Source organism: Xiphophorus couchianus, chromosome 11 (assembly GCF_001444195.1).
Source record: "Xiphophorus couchianus chromosome 11, X_couchianus-1.0, whole genome shotgun sequence".
Taxonomy (NCBI): domain Eukaryota; kingdom Metazoa; phylum Chordata; class Actinopteri; order Cyprinodontiformes; family Poeciliidae; genus Xiphophorus; species Xiphophorus couchianus.
This window is the reverse complement of record NC_040238.1, coordinates 6,138,714-6,159,050: the sequence shown is the minus strand read 5'-3', so window position 1 is coordinate 6,159,050 and position 20,337 is coordinate 6,138,714. Positions and strand designations below refer to the sequence as shown.

At 39.2% G+C, this 20,337-nt stretch overlaps 1 long non-coding RNA gene across 2 annotated transcripts; it reads right to left on the bottom strand.

The window, feature by feature from the left end:
- Positions 1–5,631: 5,631 nt before the first annotated feature.
- Positions 5,632–18,811, bottom strand: LOC114153836 (uncharacterized). 2 transcript variants are annotated; one of them, XR_003597428.1, is made up of 4 exons: positions 18,202–18,811; positions 17,911–17,933; positions 17,186–17,878; positions 5,632–7,344 (listed from the first exon to the last, which is right to left on the bottom strand). It is a non-coding gene; the product is annotated as an uncharacterized LOC114153836 (long non-coding RNA). The 2 variants fall into 2 exon arrangements; XR_003597427.1 differs by lacking the exon at positions 18,202–18,811 and having other exon boundaries at positions 17,186–18,195.
- Between the last annotated feature and the right edge of the window lie 1,526 nt (positions 18,812–20,337).

Sequence of the window (20,337 nt, the reverse complement as noted above, 5' to 3'; positions counted from 1 at the left end):
TCAATCATCTAGTCTATCTTTCCCTACTGCTGATACTGAGAACTAAAAAAGGAACCTTAGAGCGAGACGGACGGAGTTTGACGCCTCGAACCCCAGACCTGGCACGACGACGAAGAAGGTGTGGCAGCAGGAGGAGGAAGTTGATCGACGAAGGCAGGGATCTCCGCAGGTCTGATGAGCTTCTTCTCCGCATGGATGCTGAGGTCACACAGGACTTGGTGCTGGCAGGAAAAAAGGCACCAGTTCTTCTTCCTTGTCTTTGTCTTCATCTTTGTCTTTGGGGTCAGAACCCAGCCGATGAGAGAAGTGCGATTCGAAGCCACAGGTTGTGGGCCAGACGGGTTGGTCTCCATGTGCAGGACAGTCTCCGGCTCCGTGGCCCCGGCTCTTCTTCAGCTGCAGAGTTCTTTGTCCATCTCGATCTTGGCTCGAAGCTGCCCGGAGGATCCAACGAACGGTTCCTCTTTTGCACCCACCTTATATAGGGTTTATCTGTCTGCTTAGACAGATGATCTCATATCCGTCACTGTCTTAAGAGACATCATGTCATGATGTCTGTGCCAATGTCTCAGGGTTGCTCAACCTCCTGTGTCCCTTGCCTGCACAACCTTTCACCTACTCTCTACCTCCAACATATCAGTGATGTTTAATTGCAGTTACACCTTTTTACACCATTTCAAGTTTAATGTCAAAATCACATTTATATCACATTTATTTTCTTTAGCTTCTCTGATCTATCATTCATTTATGATTTTATAACCATAACTTATTAGTTACTCTTATTATGATCTTAATGTGAGTTATTACAGATGTTTTTCTGAAAAGAAACCAAGAATAATACATGATTCTAATTATTTGATACCAAAGTTACCTTTGCTTGTTTTTCTTATAAGTGTTCTCACAAATATAAGTGTAAGTATTATTACAAGTAAATCAATATTAATATAAGTATTTTACTTTGAATCTTATCAAATTACTCAAAATGTTTAGATTTCATTCTGTAAAACTTTACCTTTAAACTAAGGAATAGTCTCAGCTATTTTTATAAATCTGCAGGCTGGAAACTTCCTCTTTTTCCAGGAAACCTGCTTTTCCTGTTTCATGAATCTCTCTGACTGACTATGATTTCTTATGATTAGATAGAAAAAAGTAGAATTAAAGCAAAGTTTGCATGAGACAAAAACAACACACACAACTAGATTTATTTTATTGACACTTAAGTCTACTGTTGGGCCTTGATATCACTTGAGTGATTCATTTTAAAGATAACTTTATTTATTATTACTGTTAAACTAAAATCTCCAGCATGGGGAAGTGGGATGAGCTCGGATTTTCTTGACAGGGCGTAGGTTTGGGTATGGACGGTCGTGACATGTCACGACCAATATTCAAGGGATATAAAATAGTCCCGACCAATTTTTGCCATATTAATAAAAAAAAAAACATATGTATTTTTTTTAACAAAAACAAAATAAATAAACGAAAATCTACATTGATTACTTTAATATTTCAATATACTACGCAGTAGTAGCATTCATTTTAAAATTAGCTGTTATGAACTATGACGACCCGCTATTGGCTCACAGGACGTGGATCTACGTTCTTTGATTGGCTGCACCAGGCGGCGGCCAGCTGGCCACACGCGGACCGGAAGCTTGGTCCACGGTGCTGACAGTGAACGCGTCTCCTTCTGAGTTTCACATTTATTATGAGTCTCCATGTCGCCACCAAAAAAGAAAAGGACGACAGACATTAGAAGTTATTTCGCTACCTCGGCTGTAAGTACAGTGAGGGGACCCATAAGTTAGATATCTATCACGCAATAATATCTCAACAATTGGATTTTTTTCCTGAAGTGCAAGAAGTCATTTTTTGTTCTTATCTGCAGTTGTGTTTGTTGTATAATCAGTAGATCCAGAGGATATTTCTTTTGATCTGACTTGTAATGTTTGCTGAATTTTGAAAAGGAAAAAGTAAAATGTTCTTGAACTGATCTGCTGAGTATGACTGTATCTGGTTGTATACACAAGATGCATGATCAAGTTATGGTTATGGTTTTGGGGAGGGGGTTATTAAGCCAATGCTGTGCCCCCCCCCCCACCACTGGTCAAAAATGGTCGGTGCGGGGGGAGGGATTGGGGAGGGATTGGAGGGGGGGGGGCGCAGTAATTTGTAAGGTCCCACCAAAACTTAGACCAAACCTACGCCCTTGGTTGGCAGATTTATTTAAAGGGATTCCTTAACTATGTCAGACTTCCTCAAAGTCTGTGGTGAATACATTTCAATGAGTAAAATCTATTCTCACATTTTATTCATTTTTGCTGAAAGTCTTTCTCTAGTTTTCTGTTCTTATGAAGTAGAAACAGCTCATGTCAGTCTGTTTCTTTTTGGAGACTTTTTTCTGTCTGGTCATGTAGTGTTTTTCTTTCTCGGTCCTCTACTGAGCAAAGAGTTTTTCTGAGCTCTGCTGAGGCTTGTGAAAATCAAGGTTTCCCCTGCAGACGCCGTTTCTCTTCTCGGCCCCCAAGTCACTTTTCTTCACACCAAGATCAAAGCTTCTGGTTTCTTGTAAAAGTGTGTCATCTTCTCTTGGTCTGCGTGGGGAAAATGGCTGCTTGTGTGTTTCTCAGCCATGTTGCCTCAAGTGTTTCACATTTTGTCATGTTACAAAAACAAACTTCAAAGCATTGCAGTCCAGTTTTATATGACAGACCAACACAAAGTAATGCATCAACGTGAAATGGAAGGAAAGTAATAAATGATTTGTAATTTTTTTTACCAATAAAAATCAGAAAACTATGACATACATCAGTACTGACAGGAGCTCAGGAGGAACAATCTGCCGTCAAATTTGGTCATTGTTGAGAGTCTTGAAGGGGAAATTCACATTTTGCACATTTTTATTCCTCCATTTGGGTTTCAACAGGTTCTAAAAACAACCAAAGCACTTAAAAAAAACACCCAGCTGTGTTTTGGTAGTAAATTTATGTTTTTTAGTGTCTGGAAAACGAGCCGTTTCAAAAACTTCAGAAAGAAACACCACAAATCAGGAGGAGCTTCCTGTTACCCAGCAACCCCATAGAACCCCAGCCTGTTACCTAGCAACCCCAGAGGAGCCCAACCCATTACCTAGCAACCCCAGAGGAGCCCAACCTGTTACCTAGCAACCCAAGTTGAGCTCCAGTGTTGAAGTGATTGAGGTTTTTTCTGTTAAAATAAAAGACAATGTTGGAATAGAACAAACAATGTTGTTGTGTTCTGGCCCTGGTCAGCAGGAATGACTGTAAAATGAGCAAGAAAAAAAGCTAAATATTGATAATAAAGTGAGGGGCCTCATAAGTTCTGCTCTGTGACCAGTGGAAACCACAAAGCGACGGATGTGGGGAGACGCTGAAACAGGAAGCAGAGCTGACAGTCGACCTGCTGAACAAAACAGTGAAGAATGAAGGCGGCTGGATCTCTGAAGGTAACACAGAAACCATTTATATTTATATTTATATTTATATTTGTTGCTGTCAGTCTGAGCATTTTGTTCACCTGCTCAGATGTTTTTCAGAAATCTCTCCAATAAACGGTTCAGGTAAATCTATTCACACATCTTAAAAGTTTGTGTCTCAGATGAGAAGTACTTTCATTCTTTCTGATTTTTCATAACTTTATTAATATTTCAGAGGACAAATAAAAAGCATCAACTGTCATGTCTTTAAACACATCAGGTGATTCTCATCCCGTCTGTCAAATCAACGCAGAGAAATTAAAGTTTTACCAATATCATAGCTATAATATTTAAAAATTTACAATCATGATTTATTTAAAAATTGCTTACCGATCTGCGTATCGGTGTATAAATGTGTGTGTGTTTGTTAGTGCGACTGGGTGAATGTGACTCTAGTGTAAAGCGCTTTGAGTGGTCAAAATGACTGGAAAACGCTATATACGTTCAGTCCATTTACCATTTATTTTACCATTTAAATGATCTCAGTTCATTAAACTAAAAGGCATAAAATAATATAAACATGTTAGTTTGCATTGGTGATACTTTTATTGTTTACCGATAAAGCAATGGACAAATGGAGGGAAAAAAACGAAACAAGAATAGGAAAATAAAATCGACAAACACGCAGAGCAGAAGCTAAAGCATTTATGATTTACAATATTTATAAAGAGAAATACTGCAGCAGACCTGAACTAGGAGAGAAAACAGCATTTAGGACTCAGAGTCCAGCGTGGTAACACACACACACACACACACACACACACACTTATAATACAATGAAACTGGTAAGAATTTCATGAAGAAATAACATTTTATTTCAGCCGTGCAGATAAAACAGTAAATTTAGAACCATGTGTTTAAAACATTTGACTTTGTTTTTGTGAGTTCCAATATGGCCGCATCTAAACCTGATTAATTGAGGTCAGATGCACAGTAATTTAATATTTTGCTATTTTTATCAGAGTTGTGTCTGATTCAGGTTTGAGCAAAACATCATAAATTTTCTCTGTAAAAACCAGCAGCAAACAATCTGAGATGGAAAACTTCCCGCCCACTGGAGAGCCACTTTCCACCAGAACCCGACTTCTCTCGAGAAAATCAAACAAACTTAAAGGGAAACTATGATCAGCGAGTAAAAATAGCTGCTTTATGTTGTTTCAAAGAGTTCACACAAAATCTGTGCTGAAGTTTTAAAATGTTTTCAACTACTGATCGGCTTTATGAGTTTGTAACTTAATCTATTTTGTCAATTATTTCACAAAGAAAACTTTAAGAATATTTCTTTGTAAAGTAAGTAAATATTTAACTTTAAGCTGCGCTGCTGTTTACATTCATTAAATTTAATCTGGCTCAGTTTTCTGTCCCAAAAATAATCCAGAAATAATCCAATATTTTGAGAGTGGGGATTGATTAAATATATTAAACTTACTAAATAAAGTTATTAATCATTTTACTGAAACTTCTTAAATCTGGAAAATTAAACCTCAGGAAAGTTATATTTAACTGAAATCATTTTGCTATACTACTTTAAAAATGATAAAACTTATTAATGTTTAACTTTCCATTTAAACAGAATGCTTTTGAGTGTCTTTATACATTATTATACTAATAATTGTTGGTTAAATATATTAAAACACAAAGTCAAGCTAAGCTAATCCAATCGGCTAAGCTAGGCTAATTGCTATGACATTTAGTAAACCTTTTGGTTTTTTACTGTGTGGCTCTTTGTGATAGAAATGACGACTAAACTTGAAATGTTCCAACATAATTCTGTTTCTAATATATTTAAAGTAAAACTAGATGTTGGCTAACAACACCTGCAGCTAGCTTATAGCATTTAGCTGGAGCTGAAGCAGCTTTTTAAGCTTCTAATGATTTTAGTAGCTTTTAATCTTAAAAATAAAATTGTATTTTATACAGTGTTTACATGAAAAGGTTGAGGTTAACCCTAAAAAACAGCTTTTGGTGTCTGACATGAAATCAAACCCGCCGTCATGGTTTGGTCAGGTTGGTCTAAAAATATTTAGATTTTCCAAACATCAGAATAATGAGAGAAAAATAATATTTTTAACTGCAGGTTCAGCTTTATTTGTGAAGGGCAGTTGATGTTGCAGCAAGTAAAAAATCTGGAAGTAAATTATTATTTATATTTATTTATCACTCTTGGTGCTTTTCTGACCTAATTTTGCCAAACCAGCAAAAAGGTCGACACAGATTCAATATGATTCATAAAATAAGATCGTCAATAGACAGCTGCTGAAACCTGCTGTACAAATAAATCCCATTGATTGATTGATTGATTTGAAACTTTGACTTTTTTCAGAAAATCAGTTGTTTCAAGATGGTTGAAATCGTCATAAGATCATTTTCATCCTGCTGTGTGATTTTCGTTACGAAGCTTCTGTCTATAATCCATCGCCATAGTTTTCTGATTAGTTTTCTGTTCGTTAAATAGGAGAAAGGTTTTTTCGCCCCGTCGACAAACTCATGGATCAGCATCTTCATCATCATCTTCTTCAAGTGTCCAAAGTTTAGTAGCTTAAAATTCAGTAAAATTATCTTTCCTCCAGTTTGCTGCTGCAGCTGAGGTTTGATTCAACGTTTCCACAGAAATCAGAACTTTTTGATTTTTCTCATCTTTAAGATAAAGTTTGATTAATTTGATGGTTTGATTAGTTATTGTTTATTTGAAAGATCAATTCATGTAAAGGCTTTAACTTCTTGTTATTTCAATATTTCCACATAAAATGATCTCCATTTTATGAAGCATCAGTTCTTCCCCTGATTCTGTCAAATGTACGGAGCTCCATCATGGCCAAACGTTTCCATCCTCCAGTTTAATCAGAATAAATGAATTTATTGTCGAGGTTTTTTCCGTTTATTTGGCTTCTTCCTGTTGGAGCGACTTTTCAGCCATGATGGTTTGAGACTCGGCCACCATCTTTACCAAGTTTTCAGTTCTGTTGACGATGAACACATTTCACACCAAAACTCAATATTTAGATATTGTTTACTCTCAATATCTTGTCATTTAGAAATTTAAACGGGGAAATTTTGCTCTGATTTTCTGTCAAACAGTGAGAAAATAATAACGATGTTTCATTTACAAAATCTGTCTTCAGCTTTAGTATGAAAGGTTTTCAGATTGTTTAAATATCAGAATTTTGTTGTTATGACATTTTCTGTTGCTCACATAAAATGGAGACAGTTTGTTTGTGATGTCAGGTTTCAGGCTCAGGACTTAAGGTTTCTTTTGTTAAACTGATTCTTAATTATTTGGTTTAAAAGTTCAATTTGGTCCAAATTTTTGCCAATGAATTGTTACCGCTTAACAGATATTAAAAAAATAATGATCCTAATTTTGGCAAAAGCTTCAGGCAGGTTTTAATATTCCTGAAAACACAAAATCCTTCCAAGTATTTTTGTCCAGTTTTTACTGCAAATATCTCAAAACAAAGTAATTTGTCAGAAAGAAATAACAGTTTGTTTTAAGCCAATAACTCCTGAATATTGATTAAAAAGTTACAGTTCAGAAATGAAGTTTACTGTGATCTGAGGTGTGTGTGTGTGTGTGTGTGTGTGTGTGTGTGTGTGTGTGTCATCGCAGTGAGCGCTGCGCTGCTTCCTGACTGACGGTGTGAGTCCTGCAGGCCGAGCTGCTCACTTTTCTCTGAGCCGACCACATCCTGTGCAGCTCTGCCTGGCTGACAGGAACCCGCTGACCGGCCCACATCGACCCGTTTATCTGCTGCTGCTGCAGGTCCGATGGGCGACTCGGGGCCGCTGGCGGCGGCGCTGTCTGCGGCCGCAGTGCTGTCGCTCAGCCTGCTGTCACTGCTCTGTCTGCGCTGCAGAAAGAAATCCAGTAAGTCTGTCGCTCTTTAAATCTGACTTCATCACTGCATCCATTCATTCAAGATGGTTCTACACTAAAAAATGTGAACTCTTTAATCTGGTTAAACTAACCTTCTGCTGTTAACAAAACCCCATTTTCATTTTTGGAAAAACCTCAGATGTCCACACAAAAAAAATCACTTAAACCGACATTTTGGACACTGAGAAATCATAATTAATATTTATTTATATTCCTGAACTGGACAAACAGAAACATCAGGATCAACTAGCACACTGTAAAAAATAATACTGGCACTTGTTGCCATTGGCTACTTAAATGATAAAGTAATAAACACTTAAAAACATAAAGTGGACAAATGTAATATCATAAAGATATGAAACTAAGATGTGTTTTAAAGTTATATATTCAAATGAAAAGTGCAAATAAAGTGAAAATTTATATTACAAGTTTAATGATAAAAATTTGATTTTTCAAATATTTGAATGTTAAAATGTTGTTTTTATTTTTCCACTGTGTGCAATTCATCCATTCACAATCCATTCGCCATCCATTCACCATCCATTCATCATCCATTCACCATCATCCATCATCCATTCACCATCATCCATTCACCATCCATTCATCATCCATTCACCATCCATTCACCATCCATTCATCATCCATTCACCATCATCCATTCACCATCCATTCACCATCATCCATCATCCATCCATCATCCATTCACCATCCATTCATCATCCATTCACCATCCATTCATCATCCATTCACCATCCATTCATCATCCATTCACCATCATCCATTCACCATCCATTCATCATCCATTCACCATCCATTCACCATCCATTCATCATCCATTCACCATCATCCATTCACCATCCATTCACCATCATCCATCATCCATCCATCATCCATTCACCATCCATTCATCATCCATTCACCATCATCCATCATCCATTCACCATCATCCATTCACCATCCATTCATCATCCATTCACCATCCATTCACAATCCATTCGCCATCCATTCACCATCCATTCATCATCCATTCACCATCATCCATCATCCATTCACCATCATCCATTCACCATCCATTCATCATCCATTCACCATCCATTCACCATCCATTCATCATCCATTCACCATCATCCATTCACCATCCATTCACCATCATCCATCATCCATCCATCATCCATTCACCATCCATTCATCATCCATTCACCATCCATTCATCATCCATTCACCATCCATTCATCATCCATTCACCATCCACTCACCATCCATTCACCATCATCCATCCATCATCCATTCACCATCCACTCACCATCCATCCGTCATCCATTCATCCATCATCCATCCATTCACCATCCATTCATCATCCATTCACCATCCATTCACCATCCATTCATCATCCATTCACCATCATCCATTCACCATCCATTCATCATCCATTCACCATCATCCATCCATCATCCATTCACCATCCACTCACCATCCATCCGTCATCCATCATCCATTCACCATCCATTCACCATCCATTCATCATCCATTCACCATCCATTCACCATCCATTCATCATCCATTCACCATCATCCATTCACCATCCATTCATCATCCATTCACCATCATCCATCCATCATCCATTCACCATCCACTCACCATCCATCCATCATCCATTCATCATCCACCCATCATCCATTCACCATCCATTCATCATCCATCCATCATCCATTCATCATCCATTCACCATCCATTCATCATCCATTCATCATCCATTCATCATCCATTCACCATCATCCATCATCCATTCACCATCATCCATTCACCATCCATTCATCATCCATGCACCATCCATTCATCATCCATTCACCATCCACTCACCATCCATTCACCATCATCCATCCATCATCCATTCACCATCCACTCACCATCCATCCGTCATCCATTCATCCATCATCCATCCATCATCCATCCATCATCCATTCACCATCCATTCATCATCCATTCACCATCCATTCATCATCCATTCACCATCCATTCATCATCCATTCACCATCCACTCACCATCCATTCACCATCCATTCACCATCATCCATCCATCATCCATTCACCATCCACTCACCATCCATCCATCATCCATTCATCCATCATCCATTCATCATCCATTCACCATCCATTCACCATCCATCCATCATCCATTCATCATCCACCCATCATCCATTCACCATCCATTCACCATCCATTCATCATCCATTCCCCATCCATTCATCATCCATTCACCATCCATTCACCATCCATCCATCATCCATTCATCATCCATTCACCATTCATTCATCATCCATTCACCATTCATTCATCATCCATCCATCCTCCATTCATCATCCATTCATCATCCATTCACCATTCATTCATCATCCATCCATCCTCCATTCATCATCCATTCATCATCCATTCACCATTCATTCATCATCCATCCATCCTCCATTCCCCATCCATTCATCATCCATTCACCATCCATTCATCATCCACCCATCATCCATTCACCATCCATTCACCATCCATTCATCATCCATTCACCATCCATTCATCATCCATTCACCATCCATTCATCATCCATCCATCCTCCATTCCCCATCCATTCATCATCCATTCACCATCCATTCACCATCCATCCATCATCCATTCATCATCCATTCACCATTCATTCATCATCCATTCACCATCCATCCATCATCCATTCATCATCCATTCACCATTCATTCATCATCCATTCACCATTCATTCATCATCCATCCATCCTCCATTCACCATCCATTCACCATCCATCCATCATCCATTCATCATCCATTCACCATTCATTCATCATCCATTCACCATCCATCCATCATCCATTCATCATCCATTCACCATTCATTCATCATCCATCCATCCTCCATTCCCCATCCATTCATCATCCATTCACCATCATCCATTCATCATCCATTCACCATCATCCATTCACCATCCATTCACCATCCATTCATCATCCATTCATCATCCATTCACCATCCATTCACCATCATCCATCCATCATCCATTCACCATCCACCCATCATCCATTCACCATCCATTCACCATCCATTCATCATCCATCCATCATCCATTCATCATCCACCCATCATCCATTCACCATCCATTCACCATCCATTCATCATCCATTCATCATCCATTCACCATCCATTCACCATCATCCATCCATCATCCATTCACCATCCACTCACCATCCATCCATCATCCATTCATCATCCACCCATCATCCATTCACCATCCATTCATCATCCATTCACCATCCATTCACCATCCATTCATCATCCATTCATCATCCATTCACCATCCATTCATCATCCATTCATCATCCATTCACCATCCATTCACCATCCATCCATCAACCATTCACCATCCATTCACCATCCATCCATCATCCATCCATCATCCATTCATCATCCATTCACCATCATCCATCTATCATCCATTCACCATCCACTCACCATCCATCCATCATCCATCAATCATCCATTCACCATCCACTCACCATCCATCCATCATCCATTCACCATCCATTCACCATCCATCCATCATCCATTCATCATCCACCCATCATCCATTCACCATCCACTCACCATCCATTCACCATCCATTCACCATCATCCATCCATCATCCATTCACCATCCATTCACCATCCATCCATCATCCATTCACCATCCATCCATCATCCATTCATCATCCACCCATCATCCATTCACCATCCATTCACCATCCATTCATCATCCATTCACCATCCATTCATCATCCATTCCCCATCCATCCATCATCCATTCATCATCCATTCACCATTCATTCATCATCCATTCACCATTCATTCATCATCCATCCATCCTCCATTCATCATCCATTCATCATCCATTCACCATTCATTCATCATCCATCCATCCTCCATTCATCATCCATTCACCATTCATTCATCATCCATCCATCCTCCATTCCCCATCCATTCATCATCCATTCACCATCCATTCATCATCCACCCATCATCCATTCACCATCCATTCACCATCCATTCATCATCCATTCACCATCCATTCATCATCCATTCATCATCCATTCACCATTCATCATCCATTCACCATCATCCATTCATCATCCATTCACCATCCATTCATCATCCATCCATCCTCCATTCCCCATCCATTCATCATCCATTCACCATCCATTCACCATCCATCCATCATCCATTCATCATCCATTCACCATTCATTCATCGTCCATTCACCATCCATCCATCATCCATTCATCATCCATTCACCATTCATTCATCATCCATTCACCATTCATTCATCATCCATTCACCATCATCCATTCATCATCCATTCACCATCATCCATTCACCATCCATTCACCATCCATCCATCATCCATTCATCATCCACCCATCATCCATTCACCATCCATTCATCAACCATTCATCATCCATTCATCAACCATTCATCATCCATTCATCATCCATTCACCATCCATTCACCATCATCCATCCATCATCCATTCACCATCCACTCACCATCCATCCATCATCCATTCATCATCCACCTATCATCCATTCACCATCCATTCATCATCCATTCACCATCCATTCACCATCCATCCATCATCCATTCATCATCCATTCACCATCCATTCATCATCCATTCATCATCCATTCACCATCCATTCACCATCCATCCATCAACCATTCATCAACCATTCACCATGCATTCATCAACCATTCATCATCCATTCATCATCCATTCATCATCCATTCACCATCCATTCACCATCCATCCATCATCCATCCATCATCCATTCATCATCCATTCACCATCATCCATCTATCATCCATTCACCATCATCCATCCATCATCCATTCACCATCCATCCATCATCCAGTCATCATCCACCCATCATCCATTCACCATCATCCATCCATCATCCATTCACCATCCATCCATCATCCAGTCATCATCCACCCATCATCCATTCATCATCCATTCATCATCCATTCACCATCCATTCATCATCCATCCATCATCCATTCATCATCCATTCACCATCATCCATCCATCATCCATTCACCATCCACTCACCATCCATCCATCATCCATTCACCATCATCCATCCATCATCCATCCATCATCCATTCACCATCCATCCATCATCCATTCACCATCCACTCACCATCCATCCATCATCCATTCACCATCATCCATCCATCATCCATCCATCATCCATTCACCATCCATCCATCATCCATTCACCATCCACCCATCATCCATTCATCATCCATCCATCATCCATTCACCATCCACTCACCATCCATCCATCATCCATTCACCATCATCCATCCATCATCCATCCATCATCCATTCACCATCCATCCATCATCCATTCACCATCCACTCACCATCCATCCATCATCCATTCACCATCATCCATCCATCATCCATCCATCATCCATTCACCATCCATCCATCATCCATTCACCATCCACCCATCATCCATTCATCATCCATTTATCATCCATTCATCATCATCCATTCACCATCCATCCATCATCCATCCATCATCCATTCACCATCCATCCATCATCCATTCACCATCCACTCACCATCCATCCATCATCCATTCACCATCATCCATCCATCATCCATCCATCATCCATTCACCATCCACCCATCATCCATTCATCATCCATTTATCATCATCCATTCACCATCCATCCATCATCCATTCATCATCCATCCATCATCCATCCATTCACCATCATCCATTCATCCGTCTCCAGTCGTTTCTATCAGTTTTTCAGTGCCTTATAATGTTTTTCCATTTTTGCAGCCATAATTCATGCAGAGTCTCAGATTTATGATCCTCAGATCTTGTGAGTATCAAGAAAGAAAAACACGATTAAAATAGTTGTGGTTCAATGCTGTGAAAAAGTTTTTTTAGTATTTCTCCTTTAAATACTTTTACTTCTGCTTCCATGTTTTATATTTAAATGTTTCAGATCAACAAAAACATTTTAATGTCACGCAGAGAAGAGCGGAAGAAAAACGATTTAAAATAAAAAGTTACTCGATCCGATCTGACCCCAAGAGAAACAACAGAAAAACATGAAATATGAAAAATGAAAACTTCACTAATGTTTAAAGAATCTGAAATGAGCAAAACATCAAGAGATTCTCTGCTCACAAAATGGCTTCACTTCGGCCATGTTGGTTCTTGTTCGGCCATCTTGGTTTCACTGCGGCCATGTTGGTTTCACTTCAGCCATGTTGGTTTCACTGCGGCCATGTTGGTTCTTGTTCGGCCATCTTGGTTTCACTGCGGCCATGTTGGTTTCACTTCAGCCATGTTGGTTTCACTTCAGCCATGTTGGTTTCACTGCGGCCATGTTGGTTCTCGTTCGGCCATGTTGGTTTCACTGCGGCCATGTTGGTTCTTGTTCGGCCATCTTGGTTTCACTGCGGCCATGTTGGTTTCACTTCAGCCATGTTGGTTTCACTGCGGCCATGTTGGTTCTCGTTCGGCCATGTTGGTTTCACTGCGGCCATGACTTAGACTTCGACTGACTTTATTGTCATTTTTCATGCACAGGGTGAATACAGAACGAAATTTCGTTGCATACGGCTCAGAACAATGTTTTGAGGTTCCAATGTTGTGAGGTTACTCCAGAATAAAATAAAATACAGTATAAAATATGAATATAAATATAAAATATAAAGTGCAGGACTGACAGTAAAATGGAAGTTATTTAGCTCTGTACATGTGCAAGGTATGAAGTGGAGACCAGTTTTTGAGTGCAGTCCAGTTAAGAGTTCAGCAGTCTGATGTTGGCTGCACTTCGGCCATGTTGGCTCTCGTTCGGCCATGTTGGCGTAGGTTTGAGCGGCGCTTGTGCGGTGATGTCTGGACGTGAGCCTTCAGAATTTTCTGGTAGAGATTACATGTTTCCTTCCAGTTCCCTGATCATCATTCTGCCACCGCCATGTTTTTCAGCAGAAGCGTCAGGACGTTCTTCCAGTTGGTTCACTTTGGCCATCGAAGTTATTGTTTATCACTGAAACAATAAAAGTTATTTTCATTAGTGGCAGTTTGAAGTATAAGAGGAAAGGCTGTGACACGCTTTGGTTTTATTTCAGATATTTTAAACAAAACATGTATCAATAATTATCAATATTAACTGATAGGAATCTCACACATCGTGATGCGATGGTGAGCCAAATAAAGAGATTTCTGCCATCAGACATTTGTTTGATCTGAAACATTTAAACATTTTTTTTAAGTAGAAACAGAAAAATCAGTCAGAACATTTATTAGATTTGTTTCTGACATCATAATTCTTTGTTGGCAGCCAGCGTGGGGGAAGTAAATTCGCCGTGGTGAGATCAAAAACAGGTAAAAACTAAAAACAACAAACATTTTTTAGTGTTTGATGCTGTAATGAAACTGATTTAAATCTGACGTGTTGAACTTTGGCTTAAACTCGACTGACTGAGGAAACGATGCTTCCTGTGGAACCGAGGCAATAAAATGTGGAGCCACAGCAATAAAACAGAACGAGACTGAAACTGATCGACCAATAAACCGATCGACCGATAAACTGATCGACTGATAAACCAATCGACCAATAAACCAATCGACTGATAAACTGATGGACTGATTGAATGTTTATTTCTGTATTTTTCTGAATCTTTTTTCTCTCCGTGTTAAACGTTGATGTTTCCAGTTCTATTTTCCAGGTTTCTGATCTTCATATTTTCTCTTCTCCTGTTTTTCAGTCACCAGAGCCAATCAGATGTCTTCAATGTACGTACAACGAGACATGATTTCACTTTTTACAGTGTGCATGTTGTACATTTAAAGCAAAAATACAGACAGACGTTTCTTTTGGGCTGCACAGTGGCGCAGTTGGTAGAGCTGTTGCCTTGCAGCAAGAAGGTCCTGCATTCGATTCCCGGCCCAAAGTCTTTCTGTCTGCATGTTGGGTTCTCTCCGGTTCTCCGGTTTCCTCCAACAGTCCAGAAACATGACTGTCAGGTTAATTGGTTTCTCTAAATTCTCCCTAGGTGTGTGTGTGTGTGTGTGTGTGTGTGTGTGTGTGTGTGTGTGTGTGTGTGTGTGTGTGTGTGTGTGTGTGTGTGTTGCCCTGCGACACCTGTCCAGGTGACCCCGCCTCTTGCCTGAAACGGTGGCTGGAGAGGCAGCAGCTCCTCCTGACAAGGTGTTAGAAAACGGATGGATGTTTCTTTCCTTTCAACATTTTTCTTTTGAAACCTTCAGAAATTTTAATCAACTATAAAAAATTACAGATTGAGATTTTTGTTCATGTCCAATAAACACAAAAACACCAAAAATTTATATATGACTGAAAGGACGGGGCACAAAGTTACACTGCAAAAACAAAATCCTACCAACTACTTTTGTTTAGTGTCTAGTGTAAATATCTTAGTACACCTAAAAACAAAACTAATTTTCTAATAACCTTTCAACAAGAAATATGTTCTTAAAGTTGATTTAAAAGGTTCCAGTTCCACTGGCAGATTATCTCACATTTTTTCATATAATGAAATAATCTGACAGCAAAACCAGAACTTTTTAATTCAATATTAAGGAATTATTGACTTAAGGAAATATTAAGCTCTTATTTCTTGCTGAAAAGTTATTTGTAAATAAGTTTTGTCTTATTTAAAGTGAATTAACATATTTGCAGTAGAGATTACACCAAATCTTGGTGAGATTTTGTGTTTTTGCAGTGCGCTGAGTTAACCAATGGAGGGTAAAATCCGTGTTGTCAGTCAACTAAAACATTTAATCGGATTAATCGCTCTGATTAAGCTGGGATTTATCATGATCCCTAATGTTGTTAGCTTGAAACATAAAAATATACACAGCCATGTTTTTTCCTGGAATGTAACCCCATACAAGCCCCGCCTCCTGCTGCACTCTGACCAAATAAAACACAAGAAATCATCAGATTTTCTTTGTAGTAGGAAGCAGGAAATGTGGCCTGGCAGAACTCAGCAGGGACTAACTCAGTGTTTCTCAGTTCGGGCCCTCAGGCCCTCGGGCCCCCTGCCCTGCAGGTTTCAGGTGTTTCCCTTCAGCCACACACCTGGATTGAATCTGTGGTGATTAACATGCTTCTGCAGCACTTGATGGTCATGCAATCATTTCAATCAGCTGTTCTGGAGCAGAGGCACATCTAAAACGTGCAGAGCAGGGGGCCTGGGGCCCCGGGGGCTGGAATTGAGAAGCTCTGGACTAAGGGAAGCTAATTCCGCTACACAGGCAGCAACAAACCTGTTCAGGTTAGATTTAACTAGATGCCCCGCCCCTTTCTTGTACTTGTAACCCAAATAGTTTTAACTTGGTGGGAAAATACAGAACTTAGAATAAACATATAGAGATACAACCAGCAGGCGGGACCTTATTATCATTTCTCCACATCAGAGGAGACAGCTGATTTAACTTATTAATATGCTTCATTTATTGCCCACCAACAGTTGTTTTCCAACTGGAAATAAACTCAAGATGAAGTTTTAAATGTCACTGAGTTGATATGGTGACCGTGTTACCATGGCAACAACAGGAGAGCTAATTGATTCACGTACTTTTCAAATTTTATATTTAATTTGTAAAATGAACTGCAAATCATTGAGGAATAAATATCTTCCAATGTCATTCAATACAGGCAATCACTGACTGCCTCGGTGCTAACAGTGTTAGCTACCACACTGTCCATATCCAGAAGAAATTTATTAAACTACCTTTGAACCGACGCTGCTTTCACTTTGAGTTTCTGTTTTTCAACAGTCCTTGAAGTTTGTCCTCTCTGAGCTTCTGTATCCAATAATATTGATGCGAAGCTCTCCCGGAAAGTCCAATTCCAACGTTACTCCATAAACCGCCTCTTGGCCGATCCTGCCTATTGTCGCTGACGAGATTTAGGACGGCCATCTTGGAGAGGTCAACCGCTCCACTCAGCGTTATATGTTTGACAGGCGAACTGAAGTATCAGCGCATTTGACCGATCATAACTCGCTAAATACTAAACAGATTTTCACAATTTTTTTTTCTGTGAACCTTATTCAAACAGATATCATAACTACATTTACAAGAAAGTTATTTTTTAAGTATTTTTGAATTGACTGATACATGGTTCAGCATATTTCACCATTCTTAATGGGGAAAACAGAATAGATTTGGAAGAGAATAGATGATGGTCGTAATTTTTAAATATATGATTTAGTAATATCAATACATATTTATATAAAACAAACAAAATAATACAATCATAGAGAAACGAAGATGATTAAATAATAATTAATACTGAATAAAATGCATTAAACTACACATATTTACATGCACATGCGTATATACATAATATCTATGTAGGCTTTATTCATGTTTTCCAGCCGAGCAGTTGCAGCTTCAGAGATTCATCAGCAGTGGATCCGTCTCTCCTTAAACACATTTCTCTCTTCTTCCTCACATCGTCTTTATGAAACCTTAAAACTAAAACAGGAACTATTTTACTTTAGACAGAGTCACAGAATTACACATTAATAACAGTCTTTCCCACTTTGTGCCGCATGATCTAAATCAATGTCAGGGAATAATTAAAACTTTGTAAGATTTTCTAAATCTGTTAGCCTTCAGAGCTGAACCTGGTGTTACACCGTTTGCACTGTAGCTAATATTATCTGGCTTTTTGCCGGTGGACATAAATACAGTTTAGTAATATTCTATTCACAAAATATAAACGGTAATATGTCCATCTGACTTGTGAAACGTTATCCCCCGAGATCTCACGACAATAGATCGTCGATATGAACAAAAATATCCGGCAGAAAATATAATTCTTCTGCTGCTGTTTTGGTTTAGCCTAGTTGGAGAGACGACCGCTCCAAGATGGCCGCCGTGTTTCCTGCGCCAGAGCAGCCAGTGCGGGTTCTACTACGCAGGTATCCCTCCGCGCCAGAGAGGCGTTCAGGTCTAAATATCAGTTTGATCATCTGCGCGTGTCACGTTTCAAGCCGATGTTTGACCCAAACCGTTAACAGGAAACAGCAAATCTCTCTGGGGAAAAAAGATTCAGTGCTGACATGGTCTAGTCAAAGTCCAGACCTAAACCTTATTGACATGCTGACCCTGAAAGAAAAAGCAGCTCACCTGGTTGAATCATGGGCTGTACTTAGTTTTCCACAGTTTTTCCTTGCTGGTGTCATGAACCCGTTCAGACTTTAGTGTTTTTATTTTGCGACCTGCGGCCTAAAAATAAACGGATAAATTGACAAATCGGATGAGTTGGAACTTTTTTATTGAAGCTCATTAGGAACAAATTTTCCTGACTGAATAATAAGATGCAGCTCCGCTAACAAACTGCGACTGTTTTCCAGAGAAACTGCTGGGGACTCTGCGCTGCCAGACGGTAAGCCGCTGCGCCCAACCCTAACCCTGACCCTGACCCTGACCCTATCCCTGACCCCAACCCTACCCCTACCCCTGCCAACGGGATTTTATGGAAATATAGTCCTGATTAATTCATTATTGTTCTGCAGATCAAACGGAAGAGCAGGACTATGAAAATGTTACAGACTGTAAGTCACAGTTTGAGCATTTTAATTTGTCTTCCTGCAAACATCTGAAATATAAAAGCTTTTCTTCCTGCAGTGCAAACCAGCGGCTCCAGCCTGGAACCTGACTACGTGTGAGAATCAATCATTTTAATCATTAATCACTGATTTCAATAGTTTTGAATCAAAGATCAAAGAAAAGCAGAATCTGCTGCCTTCAAGCTGAAATCATGTAATCAGACTGGAAGTTGAAAAACAAGCATTAAATGTTTTCATTAATCACTTGTTAATTTAAAGAATAAACATGATGCCTGTAGCTGTTCTAGTGAGAAAAATTAATCTATTAATGCATGTTGACCCAGAGACGTAAATAAAAGTTGGAACAGAATCAGAAGAGTTTCATATTGACTGGTTTTATTATATGATTACAGCATTTTCTCTCCTAATATTATCAATTTATCCTCAAAATGAACAGAAAACTTTAGCCCGAGTTTGTTGTAGTGACGAGTTGGTTTACCGCAGAGGTGGATGTTAAATTTATGGAAATATTTAAAGGACGGAGCCCTGAGGGACTCCTGAGGAGCAGAACCATGAGTTTAACTGAGATTCAAACAATTCATTCAGTTTGTTTATACAGCACAAATTCCCCACATGTCATAAATGCACTTAAAAAAAGCAACATCTGCTTTCCAGAGATGAAAACCATCATTTAAATTTAGGTATTTTATATATAAATTTTCTGATTCACAGAGCGCCAATCGGAGAGTCTTTATATGTAAATGAGAAGAGCGGCTTACCTGGTGAGTAGTTATTGAAACACTAAACTTTGTTTCCTCTTGATTTGATCAGGTTTTCATAATAAACATACAGGAAGCAGATAGTGCCCGATAAGAGAAGACATTTTTATTATTTAACATTTTAATCCTGATTTAATCTGACTGATAAATCAGAAACAAAATGTTTTGGGTTTCCATGGTAACTGACTCCAGCTGAATAACTATGAGCTGCTGAACTTTTTCGACATGAATGTGTTTCCAGACGGCGAGCTGAATCCGGGCGTTTACGGGAACGTTTTCCCGTCGCTGTCGATCGCAGAAGGTAAAACAGAGTCTGAAGTTTAAGGCTGAAATCTGTTTCATTCATTCACGCCGCTTTTCCTCCAAACAGATGACGATTATGAAAACACAGAGTTCCTGGAGCAGCAAGCCGATGGTGAGTTATCGTCTTTAAATTAATCATCTGCAACTTATTAAAGCAAATTTACACCAAAGACACTGAGCTGAGAAATGTAACAGCTACAGATCAACATGCTGCCGATTTAAACGTAAAATAACTACAACAAT